The following is a 23,751-nucleotide window of genomic DNA, read 5'->3' on the forward strand; positions in this document are numbered from 1 at the left end:
TTAATTTACAAAGAATGGAGATAAGAGGTTTCTGCCTGACAGCAACGATTCGATTCCCCATGCAAGGCACTGGACCGGTACCACATGAGGCAGAGGCTCTCATTCTCATTCACAGCAGGTACTTAAATCCACTGTGGTGTGCACCGTGAACAACTCATGCACACTGCTGTTTTCTTTTCCATTTCTCCTTGGTGCTGCTGGTAAGGTGGTTTGGCTTGGATTCTCTCCAGAATGGAGCCCCATTTCTACTGCTATGGGGGATTTGTGTGGTTTAATTTGGTACATGCTACATTTATTTATCTTATTGTTACTGTCGGGCAGAAACCTTCTCTATTTTTCAACGTTGTGTGTTTCTTTGTAAATGAATGCCTTCTGCGCAAAAGTAGCAATTCACTAGTAGGAATAAACACGCCATTGGGGAGGTTTAAGGAATTTATTGACAGTGAAGAAATGGAGGGATGAAGGAGGGATGAATGAAGCGGATGTGTAGGTTCCGGGGGGGTCGCCGACCCTGGAGTCTTTGGGGAGGAGGTCGAATGGCACTCGTCGTGTGGCGTTCGTCGTAAGGCGTTCGTCTTATGGTGCGCATGGACGATATCCCCCCGCAGGAACCTGATAAGGAGAGGAGAGAGTTTTGTTTTAATCATTTGATCCACTTTTGGCGAGGTGGATGTAGTAGCTCCTTTGGGGGGAGCGGGGAGAGGAGCTGCTATGGAGGTGAAGGGGTGGGGGTGGGTTGCGGGAAGCCCGTAGGAAGGCGGCTGGTGTGCGACGCAGCGAGGCGGGCGAAGCATGGAGGATTCTGGGTGGTACTGGGCGGGTATAAATGGGGACAGGTAGATTGACGTGGAGGGCGGAGAGTGGCGTGAAGGGCAGGGCCAATGCGCGTTTCTCCTCCTCCTGAACATCAATTGTTCCAACTCCATTTCACTAGTAGGAATAAACACGCCATTGGGGAGGTTTAAGGAATTTATTGACAGTGAAGAAATGGAGGGATGAAGGAGGGATGAATGAAGCGGATGTGTAGGTTCCGGGGGGGTCGCCGACCCTGGAGTCTTTGGGGAGGAGGTCGAATGGCAGTCGTCGTGTGGCGTTCGTCGTATGGCGTTCGTCTTACGGTGCGCATGGACGATATCCCCAAAAGGAGAAACGGGCCGCGACTACTTATTAAGGGAAGCAGGGAGGTTCGTACGGGTGGAACTGGTAGGCTTGGGAGGCCCATCTGCCAAGCAGGTGGGCGGCGAGGTCTTGGGGGGCCTCGGCTGGCAGCAGTGGATGCGGCGCCGATGTGGGGGAGTGCTGTGGAAGTTGTGACTAGAGGAGGCGGAGAGCGTGGCGAGGTCTAGGGAAGGGAGAGTTGTAGGGGTGGAGCGAGGTTGCCGTGGCTGCTGAAAGTGGCTAGAGGAGGCAGGGAGCGTGGCTAGGTCTAGGGAAAGGAGAGTTGTAGGGGTGGAGCGAGGTGACCGTGGCTACTGAAAGTGACTAGAGGAGGCAGAGAGCATGGCTAGGTCTAGGGAAGAAAGAGTTGTAGGGGTGGAGGAGCGAGGTGGCCGTGGCTAGTGAAAGTGACTAGAGGAGGCAGAAGCGTGGCTAGGTCTAGGGAACGGAGAGTTGTAGGGGTGGAGGAGCGAGGTGGCCGTGGCTAGTGAAAGTGACTAGAGGAGGTTGGAGAGCGTGTCTAGGGAAGGGAGAGTTGTAGGGGTGGAGGAGCGAGGTGGCCGTGGCTAGTGAAAGTGACTAGAGGAGGTTGGAGAGCTTGGCTAGGTCTAGGGAAGGGAGAGTTGTAGGGGTGGAGGAGCGAGGTGGCCGTGGCTAGTGAAAGTGACTAGAGGAGGTTGGAGAGCGTGGCGAGGTCTAGGGAAGGGAGAGTTGTAGGGGTGGAGGAGCGAGGTGGCCGTGGCTAGTGAAAGTGACTAGAGGAGGTTGGAGAGCGTGGCGAGGTCTAGGGAAGGGAGAGTTGTAAGGGCGGAGGAGCGAGGTGGCCGTGGCTAGTGAGGGCCGAGGAGGGTGGAGGGCCGCTACGGAGAGGTGTCGAGGGGAAGTTCCGGGGGAAAATGGTGACCTGGGCATACACATCACGGACGAAGTCGCATGGTCTTAACGCTTAACACCGAATAATTTTCATTGTATTTATACTCTGTATCTATACACGGGACAAATTAACCTGAACCTGAGCCTGAACCTAAACCTGAACCTGAAATTGAGGGTCTGGGGCAGGAACGGGTCTGAGAGAGGAACCCGTGTCTGTGCGTAGTTTGTATTCTAGGTCCCCAAAAAGAAAACAAGCAAGGTCTAGAACTGGGGGTGGGAGTGGGTCGGGAGGAAGGTGGATCGAGCGTGGGGGAAGTGGTCTAGCTGGATCTCCTGGGGCAGGCACTCTCGGGGCGGCCCTGGTCTGGCCGTGGAGAGAGGGAGGGGGGGACAGGGAGGGTAGGAGGACAGGAGAGAGAGGAGTGAGGGTGGGCGGAACCTCGGCAGGAGAAGCCATGAGGAAGGCGGGTGGAACCTCGGCAGGAGAAGCCATGAGGAAGGCGGGCGGAGCCTGTGGGAAGGCGGGCAGCGCCTGAGGGAAGGTGGGCGGAGCCTCGGCGGAGGCGGGCAGAGAGTGGGGGGGGGGGAGGGACGGGGGGGGATGGGAGAGAGGGAGGGGGGGATAGGAGAGAGGGAGGGGGGATAGGAGAGACGACAGAGGGAGGGGACGGGGGAGGGGGGGCATGTCATACGTCACGAAAATAAAAGTAGTTATCGTGAATCATGTATAAACTAAGAACGTAACAGTGGAGTATCTATGTCAACTATGCGTACTATACTATATTATATTATACGATATACAAGTGTACTATGAAGTGCTAGGCTACATAAAATGCAATTCTGGTGCTGAATGAATGGCTGAAGGGGTGGCTGGGGCCTGAATGGGGCCCTGGGAGCATGGCAGGGGCGTGGGTCGTGGCTGGCTAACTGGCTGAATGAATGGCTGAAGGAATGGCTGGGGTCTGAGAGAGGCTCTGGGAGCATGGCTGGCTGAAAGAATGGCTGGGGCCTGAGATAGTCGCTGGGAGCGTGGCTGGCTGAATGGCTGAAAGAGTGGCTGGGGCCTGAATGGGGCCCTGGGAGCATGGCAGGGGCGTGGGTCGTGGCTGGCTAACTGGCTGCATGAATGGCTGAAGGAATGGCTGGGGTCTGAGAGAGGCGCTGGGAGCGTGACTGGCTGAATGAATGGCTGAAGAATGGCTGGGGATGGGAGGCTGGGATCCTGGCAGCTGATCGACTGGCTGAAACAAAGTACAAATTGCTATTTAGCAGACACTCTTGACCCAGAGCGACTTACGTTTAAGCAGGAACAAAAGCATGTCGTACATCACATATATAAGTAGTTATCGTGAATCATGTATAAACTAAGAACATAACGGAGGAGTATCTATGTCAACTATGCGTACTATGCTATATTATATTATACAATATACATGTGTACTAAGTGCTAGGACTACATAAAATGCACGTCTGGTGCTGAATGAATGGCTGAAGGGGTGGCTGGGGTCTGTGAGAGGCGCTGGGAGCATGGCTGGCTGAATGAATAGCTGAATGGCTGGGGATGGGAGGCTGGGAGTATGGCTGACTGAATGGCTGAGTGTATGGCAAGCAAGGGTTATGTCCATACGGTATGATAAGCACGACATAAGGAAGCTTGGCTGCAGGGAAGCACTGTGAAAGTGTGAACCGTTAACATTAAAGAAGGCTGCGTGGAAGCCTGAGACCGCAGGGAGAAGCACTAGTGAGTGCAGTCCGTTAGCTGGCCTTCAGCGTGGCTGTCACGGAGTGATGACGTGACGGGCTGCGCGTAGTGTGAGCTTCGGGCATGAATGGAAAGCCGAAAGCCCTGAGCTACGCTGTGGCTTAATGAAAGGACGGACGGTTGAATGAAACTTAGCTTTGTGAGTTGTAGTGTTGGGGAGGCGGATGGATCGTTCTGTTTGGCTCGAACGGCGTGGCTCTTGGACTGTGGGTGATGTCATCTGATCGGCGAGGGTCCCGTGTTGTGACGGTGTGCCGGTTTTGAAGTTGGGGAGGCCATCTGTCTGTGTATCCCGCAGCAAAGGAGGTAGAATGCTGGTTCCGTGGACGAACGGTGAGTGAGGAAAAGGTAGTAATAGAAATTGCGAGAAGCCTGTAGGAAGGCGGCTGGTGTGCGATGCAGCGAGGTGGGCGAAGCATGGAGGATTCTGGGTGGTACTGGGCGGGTATAAATGGGGACAGGTAGATTGACGTGGAGGGCGGAGAGTGGCGTTTCTCCTCCTCCTGAACATCAGTTGTTCCAACTCCATCAATAGTCATACTACAAACTCACAGTGTGTCGCATTGTGGTGAGTTGGTGTAGATCTGCAATTTTTATTGAAAGTTAAAGTAGCTACTGTAAGTCTGTAATGTATTAATGTTTAATCAATGATTGACAAGAGCTTGTGACTAAATAATAGCACAGCTTCTTTTACTTTTATTTTTATAATTTCCTGAAAAGTAACCACCACCTCGGCAAACATTCGTCAGATGTCACTGAATAACTCTCAGCGTATCTTGGAAAAACAAAATCTACATGAGGAATAGCCACTATCTGACGTTTTTCAAAGGACCGAGGGACCTCTCTTCAGGTGTCCTCATTCCTTTACTTCTGAAGCATAGACAGAGGTACAGATTGTTAAACACATACGCTGAAGTTGAGGAAAAACAAGTATGCAAAGGACAACACATGCAGGATATTTATGCTGTTTGATCTATTTCCTCAGTGTGTATTATACATACAGCATATACCCATCAAAAATTGTATAAAAACAAAGTTGTTGTTAACACTTGTATTGATTACTTATGTTGTTGTTTGTGATGATGGTGATTTATGAATTAAAGATTCTAGTTTATTATTTTACCAAAAGATACAGAAGATACCAAATACAGAAGAAAAAGTAAGCAAGATTCTATATCCATAAGTGAAAGCCCTTAAATACTCCACTGTTTACAGATTGCATTGTTATTAAATACCTGGTGCAATGTGATATCAAACCTGATGAACGTCTACTGTATGTAATCCTGAATCAGAGTTAGAATAGGGTAAAATAGGAGTTAACTAGAACTGCACTCTGTCGAGTGCATACTTGCTTGTTGCACACTAGTAGGCCATAAATGGCCAACTAGTGCGCAAGCAGAGCGCGCAAGTCCTTTCGACCGCTGTAAACTATCAAATCTCAGTATCTCTGTGAAGGAACGTTTGAAATGTATAATTTTTAGATGTAACTATTTGCTACCTACCTACTTTATGCATATAAACACCTAGTATGATTCATGTTTCTATCTATATAAGTTTGGGTGAAGAGCTAGTCATACATATACACACCACGTACTCTGGTCCCAGCAGATCAGGCACAACTTGCTATTTTATTTTTACTGATTATGTATATAGTATACGTATGACTAGCTCTAAATGATGACGTAAGAGATATGGTCATTTGTGGTCGTTTGGTCCCAGCAAAGCAGGCATATACTATATAGGCATATACTATATATAGTATATAGTATATATGTATATGTATATAGTATACGTATGACTAGCTGTAAATGATGACGTAAGAAATATATATAGTATATATATAGTATATAGGCATATACTATATACGTATACATATATACTATATAGAGTGTGTAGTGGTAAGTTGATTAGCGGTATACTGTGGTTACTTTGCGCCAAAAACTGTGACAGCTGTCCCGCCATTTGATGTTTATGCAAGAAAACAGCAAATCTGTGCCTGGTTTGCTGGGACCAAACGACCACAAATGACCATATTTCTTACGTCATCATAAAGAGCTAGTCATACATATACACACCACGTACTCTGGTCCCAGCAGATCAGGCACAATTTGCTATTTTATTTTTACTGATTATGTATATAGTATACGTATGACTAGCTCTAAATGATGACGTAAGAAATATATATAGTATATATATAGTATATAGGCATATACTATATACGTATACATATACTCTATACTCTATACTGTATAAAGTGTGTAGTTGTAAATTGATTAGCGGTATACTGTGGTTACTTTGCGCCAAAAACCGTGACAGCTGTCCCGCCATTTGATGTTTATGCAAGAAAACAGCAAATCTGTGCCTGGTTTGCTGGGACCAAATGACCACAAATGACCATATTTCTTACATCATCATTAAGAGCTAGTCATACATATACACACCACGTACTCTGGTCCCAGCAGATCAGGCACAATTTGCTATTTTATTTTTACTGATTATGTATATAGTATACGTATGACTAGCTCTAAATGATGACGTAAGAAATATATATACTATATATAGTATATAGGCATATACTATATACGTATACATATATACTCTATACTCTATACTGTATAAAGTGTGTAGTTGTAAGTTGATTAGCGGTATACTGTGGTTACTTTGCGCCAAAAACCGTGACAGCTGTCCCGCCATTTGATGTTTATGCAAGAAAACAGCAAATCTGTGCCTGGTTTGCTGGGACCAAATGACCACAAATGACCATATTTCTTACGTCATCATTAAGAGCTAGTCATACATATACACACCACGTACTCTGGTCCCAGCAGATCAGGCACAATTTGCTATTTTATTTTTTACTGATTATGTACATAGTATACGTATGACTAGCTCTAAATGATGACGTAAGAAATATGGTCATTAAATGACCATATTTCTTACGTGGTCATTTGGTCCCAGCAAAACAGGCACAGATTTTATGTTTTTCTGCATAAACATCGAATGGCGGGACAGCTGTCACGGCGGAAGAGAACGGGCGAAAACATTACTTGCGCGCTCTGCTTGCGCAAGTAATTAGTTAATTAATTAGTTATAATCCACGTGAAAAAAAGTTCTTTCAGTCCTTTTAAAAGTCCTTTCAATCCATTATTTTACCACCTTCCTAGAAATGCAGTGGGGTCAAAAGTATAACATTTTGACCTTGAAATGTAGTTCAGTGAAAGTCTTCAAAAAGATAAAGTAAAGTATAGATCCTCAATGACAGGTACTTAAGTACAGTAAGTAAATACTGTCCAGTGTCCACCACTGGTCACGACTCACGAGACCTGCATTAATATCATCCTTAATAGGCTACTGCAGTGTATAATGACCCACGTGAAGACAGAGACAGCTTGTTAGGGAAATGAGAGCCCTCAGTCTGGGTTGATTCCCTTTGTACACGTGGTAGAGTTTGTTGCTGCATGCATGGTGCCGCAGCCTTGGGGGTGACATTAGCAGCAATGCTTCATTTAGCCTACTAATGTTCTTGGCGATGTCATGTCAGTCTACTGATCACAAGGCAGTGCTATTAAGCCATTAAAACCTGCAAAAGCATCCGTTTCATTTTACATTTTAGCTACTGCATAGCAACATAAGTCTTTCAGACAACTCTTAAGATTTAGAACGGTAGTTTAGAACCGTAAAAAGCTGTGCTGCGAGCTTGTACATCTGCTATTCTTTTTACATTTTTGGAATACAATTTTGAATAATTTAGAATTGTTGAACACAAATCTTCTCTTTTGGGGTTTCAGATCTGGGGGTCCTTGGCACAAAACCGGTTGAGAACTACTGATTTAGAAGGCATTTGTAGAATCGGCCTCAGGTCTTAATGGGTTAAAGTTTCTATTTGAGGATGTGGAATGGGTTCAAGATGGCACACTGGGTTTTTGAATAAAGTTGTAAAAAGGACCGCCATTGGTGGCTAGTGACAGCGCAGTGCCCGCCTGCATGCGTTCACGTGGGAAAACGTGGGTTTTTCTCTGAAATTATGACAGAAAATGAAAGGAAACGCAAAGATTCTTGATTTTCCAGCTCAGTTGTGCTCAACACTCCACCTAGTATTTACTGTACCTAGTAATTTCCTCTCTCTTACAGCATGTGGCAAAAGTGAGTACAATTACAGCCAGCCATTCATCCATTTTCTTGACTGATGTACTACAGGTCAAGCGACATGAACGGAAAAATAAAGGGAATTTATTTCTCTAAACATTGCAGCTGAACTCGCCATTGCACGATGCACATCCCATTATGTCCCTTGTGGGCTAATGCCAGGGGGAATGCATTATAAACCACGAGAATTGCGAGCTAAGATTTCTCCTGGGCTCCACTAAATCTCAACCACCTCTCTCCTGCACACATGTGCCAAAAACAAAGGTGTATTGTTTGACAGCTGTGGGAGGGACCGTAAGGACACCCACACAGTCAGTTCTTTTTTTCCTGGGGATATCCGTGGACACAGCTGCTTCACAGCTAGGGACGTTGCATATGAGAGAGACTGAGAGTAAACAACAGCAGTGCGGTGGCTCCATGGTGCTCTAATGAGTACCTGAGGATCAGCCTGCTGGCTCGACACAGCCCAGCGTGGCCCTCTCTGGACCATCCACCGCATTCACTAGGAAGTGGATGGATGGGTGGAGAGAACGACACCGGGGATGCCATGATTATAGATTTTGATGGTGCAATTACATTCTGTGGACAAGAAAAATCACGGCTTCATCTGTATTGTGAATTTCACAACACACAACAGATGTATAAAATCACAGGAGAATTATTTGATTAGAGGTTCAATTCCTTTGTCCACTGGGTCTTGCCTCCTCTAAGTTCATTGCCATTATTTTAACCAGTCATCGGCTACTGCTGTGTCCGTATCATCGATCTGTACTCACAAATACATTATGTGAGAGATCATCATAGTCATGCTACCAGGCAAGGCTAGGGGTCACAAAACCCAGAACAAATGCAGTATGCATATCTGCATGTATAGGGCAATAACAATATGGAACATGTTACCAACTATGATTACTGAAGCACCCAGTAAGGCAAGTTTTAAGAAACTCCTTAAAATATAGGACAAAGAGAAAAAAAGACACTTAATGATCTGACCTTAATGGATTTAATGGTTTGTCATGATTATTGTTTATCTTTTAATTGTTTTAGCTTAACTTGTAATGTGTTTTATTGTGCTGTGTTGTGTGATATGTATGTTTGTTGTTGACCCCAGGAAGAATAGCTGCTTCTTTGGTGGCAGCTAATGTAGATCCGAATGATTTTTAGAATAAGGAATATCTCTGCCTCTGCTCATCACATCTGATATTGTCTCCCCTTCCATCCCATCCTCGATCTCAGCTCTGCCCTTTTCTTGATTTTTACTAGTTGACTAGTTGCCTAGTTTACTAGTCAACTAGTTGTTTAACTACCTGTTGTGCAAAAAAAAATAAGTAAAAAAGCAGCCTAACACACACATACATAACTGTATATATGGTATTTCAGGTGTTACAGTACAGTACAGTACAGTAGAGGGACCCCCTGGGGACCCCCACATGGTAACTCTGTCATTTCTCAACCGTTTCGGACACGGGTGGCTCGCTAGAATCGGCCCGGCCCCCTGGGCACGTTCCTGAGGGTCTGTAATTTCCGGGGACCCCCCGGGGACCCCCACACAGAGTTGCACCACTTACTTCACACGGGTGTGATTTTCTAAATAATATTTGTACATTTAAAAGCTGTGTACATTAGTGACTATAATATAGCATTCTAGCTGATCTTGAGGCCTACAAAAAAGAACCCCCCCTTTTTTTTCTTATCAACTATACTAGTCAACTATAGTACCAACAAGTGGATTTACTAGTCGATTAGTTTAATAGTCGTCTAGCTGCTTAAAGCCCTACATGACATCCATTTGATCGTGGAGATATTCTGTCGAGCTTCTCATCATCTACCTTCAGTGCCCACGTGGGTCTCACTTTTGTACGCCAAGTGACTTCTGACACAGACTGAGTTCACTTGCCTGCCTTTCATGTTCAGAGACGAGGCCTTGGATGCGTTCCTTGAATGTCTTCCATCTGCTCTGGACCACGTTCAGCATGACACCAACAGATAGCAGGAGCTGTCCACCCCCTCATATGTCTCCCCGTCTTCTACTAAAAAATGCAATCAGACGACTGCAGATGATTCATAGTGCTGCTGCTCGAGTCCTTACTAATGCCAACAAAGTTGATCATATCGCTTAACTTCTTAGATCTTTCAACAGAGTACAGACGCAATGATTGTCAAATAATTTATAAAAAATTTGTGCTGTACGTTTTATACAGCATTGACTGGTTTAGGCCCAAAATACAGGGAGCAACAAGTTATTACACTTTAAACCAAATAAAGCCTGCGGCACAGGTTGCATTAGTCAGATTAAGATGACGAGAGAGGTTGTTTCAATACAGTACATGCACTATCGCTGATAGAAAATACGTTTAAAGACCATTCGACTTTGAAATATGTTCTCGTCTTTGAAGGACATAGTTTAACCATTGCCCTTGTTCTTTTCATGATGTGTCTCTGTGCAACGGAGCGTTCAGCAGTAACAGGTCATCAATATCCATGTTGGAGCCCAGACAGAAACGGCCGCTGCTTTACAGAATGTTTGTTCATCAGTGTGAACGCTCACATCATTATCGTTATAGCTATCATTATAGGTATCATTCTTGGTGTGCACGGCCCTTAACATTGCCATGCATCATCATCATCACCGCTGTCTCTTGGACTATCATGGGTTGCCGAGCACACCGAGCTGTTTAGATGTTCCTTCAGGTCACGCTTTAAGCGGTTTAAATAAATAAAGAGGATGGAGCATGAGGTTATTGACTTAATATGTTAAGATATCGCATATGTCTAAATTAGAACGCGTTAGTGGACTTATTATGTCATGGGTTTGAACCCGGCCACCACCCACTCAGTAGCAAGGATTGGGTGCTGCAAGTTCTGCGGTACGTGCTGAGAGCTGATGGTATAGGTGTTACACTCCACCTCAGCAATCCATTGTGAAATGGGGATAGACTCCCTTGCACAGCTGGCTGGTACCGACAATAAGCCTCTCTGACCGACATACTTTATAAGGCTTGATTCTGCACTGCATGCCCAAATACGTGCAGTTTGTTTCCTGTCTCCTAACATCGGTATAATGTATACATCAGCTTTGTGCATCTGGTGCCAGAAGAGAAGACAAGGACACACTCACCGCTACCTCCTCACATACCTACTTCACCTCGGCATTGGTGGCTTCCTATTGAGCTTGAGGACACCATTCAAACTAATTGGGCGGCCCAAATGGAACGGGGGCGGCTGCATCCATTGAATTCAATGGAAATGGCGCCCTGTAACTGTTCTATTCGTTTCCTCAAGCTTTATTGCTCCCGTAGAAGGTTGTGCACTGCACACATGAGCAGATCCGGCTCCTCAGCAGGATTTTTTTTGTCATCCAAATTAATTGCCAAATCATTTGAATAGTAATGTGCAAGGTGCAGGCATACCATAATTGTAATGGGAAAGGGAGACAAGACTGATTGGTTTGATCCGTGTTTGGCCCAAAACACACCCATGATGAATTAATGCTTCATGTTTTATGTAATGAAATAGAAATTCACAAATCCTTGTGCCTTACTAGACCCTCTTGCCCGGCTGTGTCTGCCAGTGGGACTCCTCTTCTCTCCTACACCGCCTACACTCAAATGTCTCGCTTGCCGCCATCAGACTGACTTATACTCCACTGCACTTACAATTAACCCACATAAATTGGAATGTAAATGTGATCTCACATAGTCAAACTGTAGGGTGGGTGCGGTCACAACTTATTGGGCTACATAGAATGTAGGTGTGATGAGCTACGTGTTGTGCAGCGAGTCATCGACAATACACACAGGATAAATCAGCCATCCCCACACAGATGGAAAAATGAAAGGCCATGAGAGGTTGTTTTTTTATCTGTCATATTTTTGTGTAGTGACACCTAGATATAATATATCTAAGGCATGGCAAGCAGTGTGATGTCTGTAATCCACCACAACTAAAAGAGAACATAAATATTTTGTTCAAAATCCTGCTGTTGTCTCTTCCCTATATTGTGATACAGTAGGAGATCCACAAATTAAAATACATCATTCACTAAAATCACTGAGTGCCACCTTGAAAACGAGTTCCTGCAACTCAAGGGATTATCCTTTAGTGAAATAATAATATCAAATAAAAAAACAAAATCAAGGGTGGATTGGCTTCCATTGACTTTTTCTGCATACCGTATATAGACACAATTGCTGATACAGATGGAAGGTTCATTTTAGTCATCAGACTGAATCTTGTGCCCCTAACTTTGGGCAAGTTCACTTCTTATCAAACTTAACTGTTCTTTTATCAAGGTTTATGGGATATCCTGTTCTGCTTGGCAGAGATTTTAATCTGGTAAACGACCCTTTGTTATATTGCTCTTGTCGTCTCCTTCCAGTATAATGCTCTTTCTGCTACCCTTGAAGAACTCCAGAAGATGCTGGGATTAACTGATGTGTGGCGATGTGTTAATTCACTCTATTGCGAAAGTGCACGGTAGACTTTTTGTTATTGTCAAATTCACTCACTGAAAATGTAATCAATTCAGAGATTCATAATATTTTGATATCAGACCATGCTCCCATATATCTCACTGTTTTAATTTACATAAAAGAACGCTGTGCGTTTTTAACAAAAATATTCAAGGGTTGAGAATTTGTATCTTGAATTTTGTTTTAGAGCGAGTTGAAATTTTCTTAATCAATGCAGACCATCTGGGAGGCTCCCATCTGGGAAGCAAAAACACAAAAATAAACTCATGTTGGAACTAAAATACAACATATGAGACATCCTAATGATAGTATTGTTGAGTGTTACTGAATATTCTATCTATTTCACATACTGCCAAAGTTTGGGTTTGGTACATTGGTAGATTAAAGCAAATCAATACAACTATACTTTATCTGAATTAGTTAATGAAATGTATATATATATATATATATATATAATATCAGTCATTCTTGAGATGAGGGACAAAAGTGGAAAAAACATGTCCCACACATAAGAGCCTTATTTATGTTAAAAATAAATTAATTCATAAAAATAAAAGCACTTGCAAAGTTAAATGTAATACAGTTGTGTATTATTATGCCATTCATTTCATTATAATTGTTTTCATATGCCATCTGAATTAGTTAAAAGCAGGCACTGTACCCAAAAAGGCCTGTATTTAGCCTGTCCCCAGCAAATGGTCACAATTTCAAACTGCCAAAAAAGTATCTAATACTGTCACAATCACATAAATATACATACTAAATGAAAGTAGATTGTCAACAACATAGCAAACAATATACACAGTTAATTTTTAAGTTTATTTTCCATTAAATATCTCATATCAAATGTGTGTCCCACGTCTCCGTCAACTCCGTCAGGTTTTTTAAAAGTCTTAAATTAATCCGAAGATATTGTCGACAGATTTAGCCTGAAGACTCCTTTTCCAAGTCCTGTTTATAGACCGATTCCGTAGCGGGTCTCATGGTCGCAGCCTACGTATTTCCTGTAGATGGACTCGACGTAGCTGCGGGGGTAAAACCCTATCTGCCTATAAATGTCTCAAATTTGAAAGCACTATATTTCTAAAACTATGAAACATTTCAAAGATTCCTTTTCAGGCACACATGTCCACCGTAGGATGAACCTAAATAGGTTTGAATGGGGTTTCTAGGTGTAAGTATGTAGGACTAGTAGTGGGTGAAACGTTACAATGGTAATATGTTGTAAAACAATGAGTAATGGTAATATTTAGTGGTTTTCACTTTTACAATTTTTTTTATAATATAATATAATAATTCTTCTTAACCGTGCACTGCACTTGCACGACAGCAAACCTATTCATGTGGAACATTCACCAAAAGCAGCTGATCTACAAGCTCACAAGCTGTCATGATGTTGTGCAGCCTATATATTTTGGTTATTTGATTTTATATAGTGCTTAAATTAGTCCTTTAATGCAGACCGATACAAATAAGGCAACATAAACCCATAATAATTGAATAAATCTGGAAAACATCATTGGTTTGTGATCAGTTTGACTGCTTAATGAACAGTAAAGACATCAGGATTAGGTTAAACCTGGCTGGTAGCCTGGTCCGGAGCAGGCTAAATCCAAAGCATTAGTTTCCATGGTAACTAATGTAGCATCACTTTCATGAAACCGAATCAAGCCTCAACATATCCAGGTTAACTGGTTAAATTAATCTGGCAAGATCAACCAGCTTTCATGAAACTGGTTAATCACTGATCCAGGATATATTAAGCCAGGATATGTGTTAAAGCCCGGCTTAATCTCTAATCCAAGTTTCGCGGAACGGGCCCCTGGTCTGACAAGCATTCAATTGTTTGATATTTTAAACAAACAATGTTGATATCAATGTGGTCACAGCTTTTACATGTCAACTCCGTCAGGACATTATTATGATCTTTGTTAAGAATTCAAAAATAATGTTTAGTATTTTAGTTTAGGGTTAGGTTTAGCTAACAACTGAAGAAAAAACAAAATGGCTACATTGTACTACAGAGGGTTAAGATGAAAACAAATGCCATTTTGTCAACTCCGTCAGACGTCAACTCCGTCAGGTTTTGTGTCTGACGGAGTTGACATGTATCTGACGGAGTTGACAAAAGTGTTCCTAAAACAATAAAATTATAGTTTTTGAATAATGGGACGTATTCTAATTTGGCACACAGTTAGAGCATGCCTTAAGGAACATTTTTGGCTATAGGGCCATCACAGATTTGTCTCGTGGTGACCATGGCAGCCATTTTCCAAAATTGCCGCCACCTGATGTTATTTTACAATAACTCAAGTTCTACACCACCTAGGATCTTGATTCTGGTCACTAAGACTACATTTTCAAGGATGAGGGATACAGTGGTACAATTTAGATTTTCCCTGTGACCATGGCAGCCATTTTTTAAAATGGCCGCCACCTGCTGTTATTTTACAATAACTCAAGTTCTACACCACCTAGGATCTTGATTCTGGTGACTAATCATACATTTTCAAGGATGTGGGATACATTGGTACTATTTAGATTTGTCCTGTGACCATGGCAGCCATTGTTTTTAAAAATGGCCGCCACCTGCTGTTATTTTACAATAACTCAAGTTTTAGACCACCTAGGATCTTGATTCTGGTGACTAATCATTACATTTTCAAGGATGAACTTTCTCTGGGAGGGGTCAGGGCTTATTTCAGGTGCAGGTTGAGTTGCTACTGACAGGACATTAAAAGGAGGTGGGCTTCCTGGCCTTTGACTTGTCCATTTCAGGTACAGACGCACAGTTTGACTTGTATCTTGGTGACCTCCTGCCAGTGTTTCTCCATCCTTCTTATGAGCTCTGTGTTCTGGGACTCTGTTATAGTCAACTTACATTGTCTTGGCTGGAGATTGCTTTCCTGCAGGGTCCGGCCCAGTCTTGTGCAGATTACTGCTGCTGGCCCACCTGGATGCCCCAACCTCACTTGTTCGGTTGGTGTGATTAGGTGGGGTGGTCTTCCCCAATCAGGATGAAGCGTTTTACCCTTTCAAACGGCAGTCTGGCCAAGTGTCTGTATTTAGTTGTGAGGCTAGATACAGGATACGATTGCTCCCTCAGCCCCAGGTGACTTGAGGTGAAGGCTCCTTTGATTTGGTAACATTGCTTTGGTTGACATGCTGGGGACACAGAACGACACTGATGCCTTCAGTGTCTGCACATCCTGCCTGATAGTCCTGAAGGCAGATCTTCTGTCTTCAGTCTTTCACTCACTGTTCACTGCTCACTGTTCACCTCAAGCAGGTCTTCAAGGTGTTTGCCTTTGCACAGGCTATATGGCTAGGACTCGTGCTTCAACCACTCAGAGAACTCCAACATGGTGTTGGTTGCTCCTGGGCCGCAGAGCATTGTGCGGCGGAATTCAGCTCTCATCTCTGGTGGCAGCTTGTTGAGGAGTCGTGCAACATGTGAGCCGCATCTAAGTTCTGTGTCTCCCTCTGGGCCTAGGGTAGACACTTGCTATTTTCCTTAACACTAATTCGTGGGGCTGTCCAAACTTGTTGTTTAGGTGTCAATCGGGTCTCTGTTGGTGAAGTCGGGTCTAGGTGGTCTAGAAGATGAGTTATTTAGTCAGGGGATATTAATACAATCTGGTAATAAATTCCTTATCAAGAATTTTCTTCACCAATGTGTTTGGAAGGGTGTCTACTAACATATAGTGAAGAGAGGAGAGTCCGCACACAGGTTTGCTCCAAGGTGTTTGCTTTTTATTCAATACACCATAAATAAGGCACAACGTTTCGGCCGTGAACGGCCTTCATCAGGTGTTTTAGGTGTTTTTGTCTACTAACATATCCCACATTGCTTTATATTCAACCACCCTAGGGGAAATTTTGACAGCTGCTGAAAGTTGGGGTACCATCAACAACCTATATAAGGCAAAATGTTCATTATGCTTTAAGTAGCATGTGACATGTCAAACTAGGGAGCTTTCATGATTCTGAATGCATTCCAAGCATTAGCTATGCACAAAGAACACTCCTAGGGCTGAAAACGGCCATAGCCATCATCACAAAATGAGGTCAGCACATTTGGGCACATTTGGGCAAGTGGATATATGGCCGAATTTAGCCCAAGGGGTTTGACCCCTAGTTTGGCCATAGACTCCCTAGTTTGGCCATAGCCACTTGGTATGGTACCCAACTTTCAGCAGCTGTCAAAAATGCCCCTAGGGTGGTTCAATAGAAACCAATGTGGGATATGTTAGTAGACCTTTACAAACACATTGGTGAAGAAAATTCTTGGTAAGAAATGTATTCACAGATTTAACATTATTCTGATAATATTCCCTTACTAAATTGGTAAACTAATAGCAGGTCCACCATTTTTGAAAATGGCTGCCATTGTCACAGGATAAATCTAAATAGTACAACTGTATTCCTCCTCCTTGAAAATGTAGGATTAGTCACCAGAATCAAGATCCTAGGTGGTGTAGAACTTGAGTTATTGGGAAATAACAGAAAGTTGGCGGCCATTTTGAAAAATGTCTACCATGGTCACAGGACAAATCTAAATAGTATACCAATGTATCCCACATCCTTGAAAATGTATGATTAGTCACCAGAATCAAGATCCTAGGTGGTGAAGAACTTGAGTTATTGTAAATAACAGCAGGTGGTGGCCATTTTGAAAATGGCTGCCATGGTCACAGGACCAATATTAATAGTACCACTGTATTCCTCATCCTTGAAAATGTGAGATTAGTCACCAGAATCAAGATCCTAGGTGGTCTAGAACCTAAATCAGTTCAACTTGTCAACTCCGTCAGATGTTCGTCAACTCCGTCAGACGTTGACGTTCAACGTTGACGTTGATGTTTTTGTTAATTTCCAAAGAAATAGACGATTCAAAGTCAAATCCTTTGTGCTTATGTATTGAAACACCAACTGAAATGATACGTAATGATGATTTTTTTTATTTTTACATGGTTTTCATGTTATAATATTGAAAATAAAGGTTGAAATGACGGATTTGAGAAATTGGATATTTCATAGTGTGATATTGGAACAAAACAATATTAAAATAATTGTATTACTTAACTTGATTACTGAAAGCCATTATAAGATAACTGAGGACTTTATATTATTGTTGAAATTATCAAATTAAAATAAAAGGTATTTTAGTGTGTCTGACGGAGTTGACATGAATCCGTTATGAAGTGCATAAATGTCCCATTTTAGAAATAAATGTTATGCGAAAAACCTGTTCCTTTTCAAGATTGGTAGTTGAGACCCGTGTCTACAAATACATCCATTTGATTTGAATGTATCTTAAAAAAAAAAAATCTGATTTGAAAAAAGTTTTGTCCCTTATCTCAAGAATGGGTGACATATATATATATACCGTACATATATACAGACTATATCACACAAATGAAAAGCAGACGACCAGAATTGTGGTGGCCGAGCAGTAGAATTTTCCCATGTTTGATGTTAGCCAACACTTTCTGCCTGGATAGATCTGTGACATAGATATGTGATCTGTGTAAATAAATATTCCATATGCCTATTCTGATCCCAGGAACCATCAAGCCATCAAAGCCCTCGTGTCCAAAACATGACAATGGTTTTGTTTTATTGTAAACATGTTTTCAAATGGCTTTAAGATAGGTAGGCTATTATGGCCTCTCTGCCCCGAGCCTGGTCCCATTGGAGGGAAGCTCCATGGGTACCTGACCTGTTGTTCTGTAGCCAGTCAGGTGCTTAGAGTCCATGCTTCACAGAACCAGGCCATTACGTGCATGCGCGCGTGTGTGTGTGTGTGTGTGTGTGTGTGTGTGTGTGTGTGCACAACCCTCTGCCATTGTTTAGCTAATGTAGCGTAGACCCCAGAGATGTAGATAGCCACGTGGCCCGCGCTCACACATAAAATGTCGCTCTCCATCACAGAATGTGTCACATTTAAAGCGGCCGCACCAGCACCCCTGCTGTAACGTTGATTTTGTCCGTCTGTGGGTTGCACTGGCAATTTATGCAATTTACCCTCACAGTGCAACTGTTGTTCATAGAAACATAATGTACCATAATGGCCCTATTTTTTCGGAGACACTACACTGACTGCAGAAACACTCTCAGTATAGATGAGCCTTTATGGTTACACAACTCTCACATTTTGAAAGAGTGGTTAATAGTAAAATTGCTATCGCTGTGTCCCTAATTGACAATGTGAAATATTCTTCTTCTTCGAGTCCGTAGCGATCTTGGATGTCGTTCTGCCAATATCGGGCACAGGCCACAGCTGATGGGTTAGGTTCTGCACCGGGGGTCATCGGCACATTCCTGTAGGTAGGACATTCTCTATGTGAAATCAGTGCGCACGAAAACACGCAAATTTGTGATTAGGTTGAAACATGCTCGTGCCAACTCACCATTTTTTAATCCTATTTTTTGCACTGTTTATTATAATTCTGCATTCTGCACAGTTACTGGATACCATGTGTAAGGTAAACCCTGCTTGACACTTGCATTGCAATATATCAGTATCTGTGTCGGTTTGACCATCGCAAATAATCGTTAATCAGATATCGGCCAAAATGTCAATATCGCGACTAGTTAACTTATGTAAGCCGAGGCAGAGGTCTTACTCTCCCGTCACGATCAACACAGAAGCAGTGGAGACGGTGGAAGTACCTCAGAGTGCAAATCACCGATTCACCACCTGACTTGGAAAGTGCAAACACAGACTGTGGCAAAGCAGACGAGGCAATGTACCACCTGTACCACCCTCAGGCAGCTGAGGAAATCCAAGGTCGCAGAGGTCATTCTTTCTGCTCTGCTACAAGCCAGAGTATCTTGACAGGAGCCATCTCTATATGGTATTTAAAATGCTGTGGAAGCTGGTGAGATCAACTGAGTGTACCACCACAGTGATTGATTGAAAACTTTATTTCAGACACAATGGGTCCATATACAAACAAAACAACAGGGAAAAACATGACAGTAAATACAAAACAACAACACAGAGATAGCCTATGTATCAGGCTATTTTCACTCCAGGCAGTCCTTGTCAATTAAAAACATATAAACATTGCCTCCAGTGTTTCCAGGAACATGAGGAGAAGACTGTGTCACTCTGGGTGATCGCTGTTAAGGCCATAATTAATACATTCTTTGATTCCCTCAATCTACACATGAATCTAAACATAAAATTCCTCAGTACAGCATGAAAGGTGGGTACATTACTGGTCACAAACATTGCACTTGCACTGGTCCATCTTGGGAGTCTCAGGAATATTCGAAAAGCATCAATATATGCCACCTGAAGTTTTTTCATTTTTGCTTTGCTGTATCGGCACCACAAGTGAGCTGTATAAAGTGGAGTGCAATAGGTTTTAAAAAGTGCTATTTTGACATTGTCTGTACACATATGAAACTTTCGTGCCAGCATGTTGGCTTGACCATAAAGTTTACAGCACTGGCGCTGCACATCATCATCGTCACATAGATCTTCTCTGATTATGTGCCCCAAGTATTTAAACTTTGTTACCACCTCTAAGACTTCACCTGCCAGATAGAAGGAGGGAAATGTGAGCTTTTGGTCTCCCTTTGATCTACTGATCATAACAACACTCTTTTTTAGAGTTGAACTTAATATCATACAAAAAGCCATATTTTGAACAGACCCTAAGTAGCTGCTGTAAGCCAGCACTGTAGGGTGAGAGTACAACCAAATCGTCTGCATAAATCATGTGATTAATAAGGTGATCCCCACCATGCAGACAGTTTTACACTCTTTTAACTGTTTTGATAAGTCATCCAAATACAAATTAAATAATATAGGCGATAAAATTCCCCCCTGGCGCACGCCATTGGACACTAGGAAGGGTGTGGATATACTAGTTCCCCACCTAGCCTGCATGGTTTGGTGTGAGTACCAAAACTGCAGGATCCTTATCAGATATAAGGGGACACCTCGCTCTTGTAGCTTTAGAAAAAGTTTACCATGATGGATACGGTCAAAGGCCTGCGACGCATCCAGGAAACACATAAATACTGTTCTGTTGCATCTACTATACTGTCTGACTTACAATTTCCTTAAGTGCATAGATACATAGATCAGTGCCATGATTTTTCTTAAAAACGAATTGATTGTCGGTGGATGCTATGTATTCCTTGAGCCTGTCCAGGAGGATGACTTCTAGCACCTTAGACGGGAACTCACTCCCGCCGCTGTAATATGCATACGATAGCAGGTGCTTGAGTAGGGAAAATCAAATTATGAAGGACAAACACCACCCCAGTAATGAACTGTTTGTGATAATCTCTGTAGGTCATCCTCAGATGAGGCCTCCATCGTTGCTTCTAGTCGTCCCGGTTCTTCATACGTACATCATACATCTGGCCAGCTCGTCCAGAGCCGTCCAGAGCTCAGAATCTGTTCTTGAGAGATTAACTGTTTGAAACCCTAGTGTACCTGCTGGGTGCTAAAGACTTCCACATGTGGAGATCCAAATGTAGTGCCCAAATACAGATGCGTAAATAGATGCCTCCTTCTAGCTGCACTTTTTCAGTGAGGCAACAACTCCAACTGCCCATAACCCACAAGACAACATGAGTTTGTACAAATTGAAGGAAATGGAGCCTTGTACACTCGTACACATGTATATTGGGGTCTCAGAGATGGAACATGTTAAATGGGGGTCGGTGGCTTAATACACATCAAAGTGGGGGTCCTTGAAATTAAAAACATGTGAGAAACAATGCTCTATACAACAGGGGAGAAGAATGAGCCGTTGAAGAGCCCAAATGCAATAACCTTCTGTGTGGCACGAATGCACGTTGCCCTGCAGAGCCAGCCAGTAACCACTGCAGGGTGTGCTTGATTGGCTGTGAGCAATTGGTTTTGACAAGTTGAGTCTGTCTTCCTGTTACACAGAAGAGTCTCACTTAACCTCTTCCGACACTGCAACAGGGCGAATTAGTAGCCAAGGTTGAACAATTAGCTATTTGACTTCTGATTAAGGAAATGGCTTGCACAAACTTATGACTATAATGATAGGCATTGTGTGACACTTTAGATCACTTTAGTCACAATTAAATGGCCTGTAAAATGTGTAGTATGAAGGTTTCATTGAGACATGAGACATAAGATACAAACGTATTTGTTTATGTTCATCAGAACCGTCATTTGACCTGTTTTGTATATGGGCGTGCAGCCTGGAAACACTACACATCCACCTGTGGCAAAAGAAAGGCTTATAATGTAAATTATGTAACAAGAAACTGGCATTAGATAATGGCACAACACATCTGGCTGCTTATTTAGAATGTGTAATCTTAATCTGTGAAGACTCACAGTATTAGCCTTTGCATTACTAAAACCGGGAAAGCATCCGTGTCACTTTTTAGATAAAAATTATCTATAAAAAAATAGCAAGATTATTAGTTGCTGTGAGAGTGAGGTCTAGCCAACACCAACTCGGGATTCCTGGATCGCTGCCCTCCACAATTTCCTATCCAACATCAGGTTCTTGAGCTCTTCAGTGTTGTCAGCCAAGCTGTCGCGCTGCAGCACGTCGGTACGCTTCTTTCCCCTCCTGGCTTTGCCCTGGGTTGGCTCCCCTCCCATAGGGTCAATTTACTTACCTCAAGTTCTGGGTGCCTGACGCAGTGCCCAGCTGCCAGCCTCATCCTTCTTCCGTAGCAGAATTATTCAAGCCCACTATGCAGCTTGAAATTAAAATTTAACCTGGGAACCAGATGACTCTGCAAACCTTTCCTTGCATACATCTGGCCCCACTCCCGATCAGACATTATTTCCGGCTGACTTGGCCCGAGTCGGCCCAATTACAAGTGTATCTAATACAGTAGCCTACTGTACGTTGCAGGTTTGATAAGATTTGTGCATAAGGTTTGCACACAACACACCAGATTCACGAAACTTATAGATGCTCCTGATCAAACACAGTACTGATGGAATATGAATCAAGATTGTATTACTACTGCATTGCCTATTTCCTGCCTCAAATGTTCTCAGAAATTGATTGGTTTGTCTATCCAGTTGACTCAAGTGGCATTTTGGTCTGAATCTGTAACGGCTCTTGGAAATTGAAAATGAACTTTTTGAATTGGTCTGCCTTGTTTGACCGATAACCTGTTTGACTCATCTGGGACTGAAATTCAGCCGTGGACTCGCAGATGGAGAGGCCTTTCCTGTGAGTGGTGGAGGGGAAATTCTTTGGAAGTCATTTTAAGTCTGATTCAGTATATTATGTAGGTAGGCAGGCAGGCAGATAGATTGACTGTTTATTTATCTTGGTTTGGTTCTAGATGCTTACTCCACTTCTCTCCTGTGTTTTCATTCTCACTATTATGACACCTGAATTTCCCCCTCAGGGATCAATACAGGCTTATCTAATCTCATAATATCTTAACTCTATAAGGTCATTAGCTCTTATATAATACATTTGGGCCGGTGTGCAATGATTTGTTCATTCTTTTATGGATTGGTTGGCACTATAATGTTGCACTACGCTGTCATTTGTAACTGTCGACCGTTTTGTTGCTCTACTCAATTTGTGTTGGCCTCCCTGGACCTGTTCTGTCAATGAGCCATTTCAACCACTGGCTTGTTGTTGGTGGTGTTATTTGGATGCTGGACCAACCTCCCAAGCACCGTGGGACACTGTTGATTGTGAAAACATCTGGCAGAACAACACAGTCCAGATTCTATACAGCCAGATTCAATTCACATTCTTTTGTAGTAGAGCATATTTATTTTTAGATATTGGGGGCCTTAAAACCAACAGAAACGTGATGCTTGAAATTGTTCAAGTAACCATATGAAATGGTGTGCCTATTCTGGGCAAAAATAGACAGATATTTTGAAGGAAAAAGGGAAGGAAATACAAAGTATTAAAAGGGTTTAATTGGTTAATTAACAGACCACTAAAACATTGAAGGGCCACTATACAACTCAAACTGAGAGCCTTTGAATTTGGGGAGACTATTGCTCATCAAGTAATTGCACTAGGAGTCACAAAATGAACTTGACAACAGATGGCTAGGACAAGGATCTGGTGCCTTTGTGCCTTTTTATTACAGATGACTTGAACATTAATTGTGTGTTTTCTATTTCTGGAAATGTGTTTAAAAAATGCTCTTTATGTTGAAAGTCGCCGTTGGATGTGTGGAAGCTGTGCACTCACCTGGGACAGGCATGCACCACAATGTGGGCTGGGATATTCCCGTGTGATGTAGATTCTATTTATCCACATGGCAGATAGCGTAGGTTTGGAGCTGGGCGGTTTGCCGGATGAGAATGTTGAGTGGGAGGGTTCAAGGTCATCTTTCTTT

The 23,751-nt window shown here is 43.0% G+C and overlaps 1 long non-coding RNA gene across 1 annotated transcript; it reads left to right on the plus strand.

Moving 5' to 3' along the window:
* The first annotated feature begins 1,313 nt into the window (after positions 1 to 1,313).
* Positions 1,314 to 2,005, plus strand: LOC310866357. The gene is made up of 4 exons (XR_014569915.1): positions 1,314 to 1,340; positions 1,425 to 1,459; positions 1,526 to 1,559; positions 1,918 to 2,005. It is a non-coding gene; the product is annotated as an uncharacterized lncRNA (long non-coding RNA).
* The last annotated feature ends 21,746 nt before the right edge of the window (positions 2,006 to 23,751 follow it).

The sequence above is a fragment of the Protomyctophum parallelum genome, assembly GCF_964188405.1.
Source record: "Protomyctophum parallelum genome assembly, chromosome: 11".
Taxonomy (NCBI): Eukaryota; Metazoa; Chordata; class Actinopteri; order Myctophiformes; family Myctophidae; genus Protomyctophum; species Protomyctophum parallelum.